Source organism: Urtica dioica, chromosome 10 (genome assembly GCF_054948205.1).
Source record: "Urtica dioica subsp. dioica isolate 48M chromosome 10, U.dioica_male_clone48M_v1_H2, whole genome shotgun sequence".
Classification (NCBI taxonomy): domain Eukaryota; kingdom Viridiplantae; phylum Streptophyta; class Magnoliopsida; order Rosales; family Urticaceae; genus Urtica; species Urtica dioica.
Genome location: NC_142765.1, coordinates 10642211 through 10650393, shown reverse-complemented (window position 1 = coordinate 10650393; position 8183 = coordinate 10642211). Strand labels below are relative to the sequence as shown.

Genomic DNA, 8183 nt, shown 5'->3' with positions numbered 1-8183 from the left:
GCTGTACACGTTTTTCTTAGCTATCCTTAGTTGTCAACAGCTGATTATTTGTTTCCTTGTATAGTAGGATTAGGTTTCCTTATTTGTTTATTTCCCTTTCCTTGTAATGTGTATAAATACACGTCTGATGCTAATGAGAAAATATCAATTCCGCACATCTCTTTATCTCTGTTTTACTTATAGAACAAACTACTAGCTCTGTCTCAAGGTACTTATATAGATAAGGTACTTTCTGGCTTCTCGATGCAAAATGCCCATGGGGTGTTGTTGCCAATTCGTTCAGGAAAGTTCTTGTCGAAAGAGCAGTGTCCTAAGACACCGCAAGAAGTGGAGGATATGAGTCGAGTTCCATATGCCTCAGCAGTTGGGAGTCTGATGTATGCCATGTTGTGTACTAGACCCGACATATGCTATGCAGAGGGAGTTGTTAGTAGATACCAGTCAAACCCTGGTCAAGAACATTGAATAGCTGTTAAGCATATCGTAAAATATCTTAAGAGAACTAGAGACATGATGCTTGTATACACAAGTAATGACTTGGTGATACAAGGATACATTGACTCTGATTTTCAGGCAGACCGTGACATATTGAAGTCAACGTCTGGATCAGTGTTCACTCTCAATGGAGGAGCGATTGTCTGGAGAAGCATTAAGCAATCTAGTATCGCAGACTCTACTATGGAAGCTGAATATATTGCAGCTTCCGAGGCAGCCAAAGAGGCTGTTTGGCTTAAGAATTTCTTAGCCGAACTGGAGGTAGTTCCTAAAATGAACGAGCATGTGCAACTCCACTGTGATAACACTGGAGCCATCGAAAACTCGAAGGAACCTCGCAGCCATAAGAGAGGAAAGCATATAGAACGAAAATACCACCTTATAAGAGAAATAGTTCGAAGAGGAGACGTGGCAGTCATGAAGATCTCGACGTTGGACAACATTGCGGATCCAATGACAAAGGGACTATCTGAACATGTGTTCATGAAACACGTGGAAGGAATGGGCCTTAAATACACGCCATATCTTCTCTAGGTCAAAGTGGGAGATTGTTAGAAATTCTTGCCCACGAGAAGATACTTATGTAAATTCTCGTTGAAATTATTAATAAAATAAAGTTTGACATTTATTATCTATTTGAATTGAAAGCGTTATTTCTTATTTAATGAGATTTATTAAACATTCATTATTCCATAGCCTTCGTATCTAACTGAGTCACGTGCTGGGCACCTGAGTTCGGGCGGTGTGCTAAAACATGGTCAATGACTGATATACGCCTGGAAAACTATATCTAAACTCATATATGTGGAACACATAGGTGAAGGCTGATCACTATGTGGGAGCATTCTACACTTGTGGTAAGTGTACGACCTGGACAGGTCTTGGTGTAGATGTGTCTTTTAAGGACCGTTACGACACACTAACCGAGGCCACTATGATGGTCACAGTGAGACTTGATCTAAATCCTGAAGTGATCATGGACACTTGGTTATGTGTTAAATCACGTAATGTACATTGTTTAATTGTGTAATTTCGTTCCTCTCTTGCTTATTAACGTGTATTATCATTAAATAGCCCAATAGGCTGATTGTTAGATGGGCTTTATTATTTAGGGTTTAGTTAGAGTCTGATTAGGTTTTCCTGATTGTATGTGTATAAATACCCCTTTATTTGTTAATGAGAATTATTCATTCCGCATATTATTTTTTGCTTTTATGGTATCAGAGCCACAAAATCGCAAACCCTTCCCTAAACACCTCTAGAATTCGTGACCAAACTCTCATGGCCGATTCTAATAATTCCAGCTTTACTGGAAATTCCTCTAAGTCTGGTGGAATTAATTCTATCAACCCAGGCGAAAATTCTTCTCTTTCCCATTCCATTAATTTCATTACTTCTCATAAGCTGAATGGAAGTAATTTCATGGAGTGGTCTCAGCCGCCAAAGTCTCAAACAGGCAGCCCTAGAGCTTCATCATCAACTCAAGATCAGATTTCCTTCTCTAAAGACAACTTAGAGCAATTGTTTAAGCTATGGTCATCTCATCAGCCCTCATCAAACCTAGCACACAAAGGTATTCATGTAGCAGCCCTAAAAACCACCCTAGAAAATTCCAATCCATGAGTTTTAGATTCAGGTGCTACAAACCACATGACTGGCTCATCTTATCTTTTTCACACATATTATCCTTGTTCTGGTCATGAAAAAGTAAAAATTGCAGATGGTTCTTTTGCTGCAATTGCTGGGAAAGGTTCAATTAATTTATCCCCATCAATGACCCTATTAAATGTCCTTCATGTTCCTAAACTTGCCTATAACCTGATCTCTGTCCATAAATTGTCAATTGATTCACAATGTAAACTCACGTTTGTGCCTTCTTGTTGTGATTTTCAGGACCTAGGCTCGGGGACGATGATTGGCAGTGCTAAAGAATATGGATGGCTCCACTACTTCACATCCGAGAACACCTTGAGTAAACAAATTCAGAAACCTCATTGATCTAGTTTATTTTCAGTATCTGATGAAATAATGTTATGGCACTTTCGTTTAGGTCATCCAAGTTTTAGTTATTTAAAGCATTTGTTTCCTTCTTGATGAGGACATGCCCCAAAAGGAGCCGCAAGCAAAATACCAAGTGCGGGAAGGACTCGTGACGAGAGCTCGAGCGAGGAGATTCAAGGAGGAGCTTAACAATCTGATCATCAAGCTCCAAGATGAAGAAGGGGACAAGCTCGCAAGGGAAAGGATTCAAGGAAGCCAATAAACAACAATGAAGAACGTTATTTGGGCTGAATTGAATTAGTCATACTATTCCTATTTTTCTATTTTCAGTTTATGTTATTTGGGCCACGACATGTTATTTAAAACGCCCATAATGGTTTGTATTGGGCTGGTCCTTTGTTTTATGCTTATTAGTACTTAAATAAGGCTAAATGGGCTTATTAGGTTATGGGGCCCATGGAGCTGCGAATTTGACCTTTGTAAACTCTATAAATTAAGCCTTTAGGCTGAATGGAAGACACACAATTCTGATTTCGTCTTAAACACTTTTCTGTGAGGATTTTCATTCTCTCTTTGGTTCGTTTAGAACTATTCGAGTCTCTTACAAAGCGGTGCGTGAAGGAGTTCGAGCCCGACTCATCAGACGGCCATTCGCATCCGTCCGTGGCATCATTCGATCCACCTTCGTTCCTAAAACGTAGACGATCCGTCGCTGTGCTATTGGAGTATCGGGTCTCGGAGCTTAGTCGGCCGAGGTTCGTATCACTTCTATGTTTCAAAATAAGAATATTGATCTTTTGCAATGTGAAGTTTCTCAATTAGCAAAACACAAAAGGTCTAGTTTTCCTACTTTGAAATGTAATCCATCAAAACCTTTTGCCTTAATTCATAGTGATATTTGGGGACCATCACGTGTAAAAAATATAACTGGTACACGTTGGTTCATTACTTTCATTGATGATCATAATAGAAACACATGGATATACCTTTTAAAGGATAAATCTGAGGCTGAAAACATGTTTAAAACGTTTTACAAAATGGTTGAAACTTAAAAGTAAAACAGATATAAAGAGATGTGCGGAAAATGATATTTTCTCATTAGCATCAGACGTGTATTTATACACATTACAAGGAAAGGGAAATAAACAAATAAGGAAACCTAATCCTACTATACAAGGAAACAAATAATCAGTTGTTGACAACTAAGGACAGCTAATAAAAACGTGTACAGCTAAGGGAATTAGTCCCACACACTAATCAGCTCTAACTAACAAGGAGAAAAATAAAGTCCATCTAACAATCAACCTAATGGGCCTTTTAACAATGTTACACGTTAATTAGACTATTCTGGAGAGTATACACGGAATTAACATAATACTTTAACACTCCCCCTCAAGTTGGTGCAAAGATATCTATCATGCCCAACTTGCTTAAAAAGTCTTCAAACGTTGTCTTGTAAAGCCCTTTGGTGAGAACATCTGCTAGCTGCTCTGATGTTGGAACGAATGGCATGCAAATTTCCCCCCTTTCTAGCTTCTCTTTGATAAAGTGACGATCTATCTCCACGTGCTTTGTCCGGTCATGTTGAACCGGATTGTTGGCGATGCTGATGGCAGACTTGTTATCACACAACAGCTTTCTGGGAGCTGTGAACTTAACCCGGAGCTCGTTTAAGATGCCTCGGATCCAAATGATCTCACAAATACCTTGCGCCATAGCTCGGAACTCTGCCTCTGCACTACTTCGAGACACAACAGCTTGCTTCTTACTTCTCCACGTCACAAGATTACCCCAAACAAAGGTACAATAGGCTGAGGTTGATCGCCGGTCATCTGAACACTCGGCATAGTCAGCATCTGTGAACACTTCAATCTGCCTCCCATCATCCTTCTTGAATAAAACTCCTTTTCCCGGATGATGAGGACATGCCCCAAAAGGGGCCGCAAGCAAAATACCAAGTGCCGGAAGGACCCGTGACAAGAGCTCAAGCGAGGAGATTCAAGGAGGAGCTTAACAATCTGATCATCAAGCTCCAAGATGAAGAAGGGGACAAGCTCGCAAAGGAGAGGATTCAAGGAAGCCAAGAAACAACAATGAAGAACGTTATTTGGGCTGAATTGAATTAGTCAGACTATTCCTATTTTTCTATTTTCAGTTTATGTTATTTGGGCCAAGACATGTTATTTAAAACGCCCATAATGGTTTGTATTGGGCTGGTCCTTTGTTTTATGCTTATTAGTACTTAAATAAGGCTAAATGGGCTTATTAGGTTATGGGGCCCATGGAGCTGCGAATTTGACCTTTGTAAACTCTATAAATTAAGCCTTTAGGCTGAATGGAAGACACAATTCTGATTTTCGAGTTAAACACTTTTCTGTGAGGATTTTCATTCTCTCTTTGGTTCGTTTAGAACTATTCGAGTCTCTTACAAAGCGGTGCGTGTAGGAGTTCGAGCCCGACTCATCAGACGGCCATTCGCATCCGTCCGTGGCGTCATTCGATCCACCTTCGTTCCTAAAACGTAGACGATCCGTCGCTGTGCTATTGGGGTATCGGGTCTCGGAGCTTAGTCGGCCGAGGTTCGTATCACCGGACTTCCTTTGAGGTAGTGTAGAATGCGATACACAGCCTCTAAATGATTCTTGGATGGATTGTGCATGTGTTGACTTACAAGGCTCACTGCAAATGCAATGTCTGGTCGTGTGTGAGCCAAGTAAATCAAATTCCCAACCAGCCTTTGATACCTTTTCTTGTCTGCCGGATCCTCATCATCATTTGTCGTTGTGAGCTTATGATTTGGATCAATTGGAGTAGAGGTAGGTCTGCAGCCGAGTAGACCTGTTTCCTTGAGTAGACCGAGCACGTACTTTCGTTGTGAGATTGCAATCCCCTTTGAGGACCTGGCCACTTCCATACCTAGAAAGTATTTGAGACTTCCTAGGTCTTTCACTTCAAATTGCTGAGCTAGGAATCTTGTCAACTTCCTGAGTTCAGCCTCATCATCACCTGTCATCACAATGTCATCCACATAAACAATCAATATGACGAGTTTACCGTTTAGAGAATGTTTGTAGAACATGGTATTATCACTGTGGGCTTGTGTGTATTGCTGATCCTTCATCGCCTTAGTAAATCTGCCAAACCAAGCTCGTGGAGATTGCTTGAGTCCATACAGTGCCTTCTTAAGAAAGCACACTTTCCCATTGGCCGTGTGATCAAATCCCGGAGGTGGCTGCATAAAGACTTCTTCCTCTAGTTCTCCGTTGAGGAAGGCATTCTTGACGTCAAATTGTCGTAGTGGCCAGTCAAGATTCACGGCAAGAGAGAGTAGGACTCTGACGGTGTTTCGCTTGGTAACCGGAGCAAAGATCTCCTCGTAATCCAGCCCATAGGTTTGAGTGAACCCACGAGCAACCAGCCTTGCTTTGTACTTGTCAATTTCTCCCTCTGCATTATACTTGATAGTAAATATCCATTTGCAATCAACAGTTCTTTTTCCTGCAGGCAACACAGTCAGTTCCCAAGTCTCATTCTTTTTTAAAGCTCTCATTTCCTCTAAAACAGCCTCTTTCCACTTAGGAATACTTAGAGCTTCATAAATAGAACTAGGTATCTCATCAATCAACAAATTTGTGGTAAAGGCTCTAAAGGCAGGAGACACATTTTTATATGAGACATAATTAGACAAGGGGTACATGAGAAACTTCTCGGCTTGTCTAGTGGTGCAATTTCTGGTTCCTTTTCTAAGGGCAATTGGCTCATCTAGAATTTCAAGTGTACCTATACTCTCGGCTGACTCATCAAGAATGGGTGAATTTGAGATGAAAGGAGAAGAATTACCTTGATCCGTGTTTGGTTCTGATGATGACAGTGCTGGAGTTTCAACTTCACTTTCTTATTGCACTCTTGAGTTAACACGGAAATCAGATATTGGTTCCTCATTTGAATCAGTTCCATTTTCATTATATGATGACATTTCATTTTGATCATTTGGAGCATTTGGGACATTTTGTACACGGCTAGAAATATTAGGCAGATCCAAAATAGGCAGAGAATGATTTAAATCCCAAAAACACTCTTCAATATTATTCTCCCCCTGAAGAGGGATTTTGTCAAAAAAAGGTTGGTTTTCAAAAAATGTGACATCCATACTTACAAAGAATTTACCCGAGCTAGGGTCATAACATTTTAAACCTTTTTGAGTTGGTGAAAAACCAAGAAAAATGCATTTAATTGCTCTAGGATCCAATTTTCCTCTAGCATGATCATGAACGTGTACAAAGGCAGTACACCCAAAGATTTTAGGATTTAGATGTGTGAAACATTTGTTCTCCGGAAAAAAAAATTTAAGTGTAGAAATGGGAGTTTTATAGCTAAGGATTTTGCTTGGCATTCTATTAATTAGATATGTAGCAGTTAACAAAGCTTCTCCCCAAAAACGTTTTGGAACATTCATAGAAAACATTATAGCTCGAGTAACTTCAAGTAGATGTCTATTTTTCCTTTCGGCAACTCCATTTTGTTGAGGTGTATAAACACAAGAACTCTGATGGATTTTGCCTTTTTCATTTAAAAACTCACCAAGGATTTTGTTAAAATATTCTCTACCATTATCAGTTCTCAAAATTTGAATACGGCTATCAAATTGAGTTTCAACCATTTTGTAAAAAATTTGAAAGTGTTTTCAGCCTCAGATTTATCCTTTAAAAGGTATATCCACATGTTTCTAGTGTGATCATCAATAAAGGTAATGAACCAGCGAGTGTTGGTTAAAGATTTTACATGAGATGGCCCCCAAATATCACTATGAATTAAAGCAAAAGGTTTAGAAGGTGTATATTTCAAAGTAGGAAAATGAGACCTTTTATGTTTTGCCAATTGACAGATTTCACATTGCAAAAAATCAATATTCTTATTATGAAACATAGAGGGAAACAAATGCTTTAAATAACCAAAACTTGGATGTCCCAAACGAAAATGCCACAACATAATGTCATCAGATACGGAAAATAAACTAGAACAAAGAGGTTTATGAATTTGTTTACTCTATGTGGTCTCGGATGTGAAGTAGTAGAGCCCTCCATTTTCTTCAGCACTGCCAATCATCTTCCCCGAACTTAGATCCTGAAAATTACAACCAGAAGGAATAAAAGTGAGTTTGCATTGTGAATCAGTTGTCAATTTATGAACGGATAAGAGGTTATAGGCAAGTTTAGGAACATGGAGAACATTAGAAAGAGTAATGGATGGTGATAAAATAATTGAACCTTTCCCAGCGATGGCTGAAATAGATCCATCTGCAATTTTCACTTTTTCATGACCAGAACAAGGATAATATGTATGGAAAAGATATGATGAGTCAGTCATGTGGTTTGTAGCACCAGAATCTAAAATCCAAGGATTGGAGTTTTCTAAGGTTGTTTTAAGGGCTGCTACATGAATACCTTTTTTAGCTAAGGTTGATGTTGATTGATGAGAGGACCACATCTTAAGCATTTGCTCTAAATATCCTTTAGTGAAAGAAGACTGATCTTGAGTTGATGAAGAGGCTCTAGGGCTGCTTGGCTGAGACTTGGGTGCCGTGGACTGAGAGGCTTGAAAGGCACCCTTGTTGTTGTTGTTGAAGGGCTGTGGAAGATCATCAGGTTTGCCGTGAAGCTTCCAGCACTTTGCTTTGATGTGCCCTA

At 39.6% G+C, this 8183-nt stretch overlaps 1 pseudogene; it reads left to right on the top strand.

Moving 5' to 3' along the window:
- The first annotated feature begins 243 nt into the window (after positions 1–243).
- Positions 244–1029, top strand: LOC149383402 (secreted RxLR effector protein 161 pseudogene; annotated as a pseudogene).
- Positions 1030–8183: the final 7154 nt, after the last annotated feature.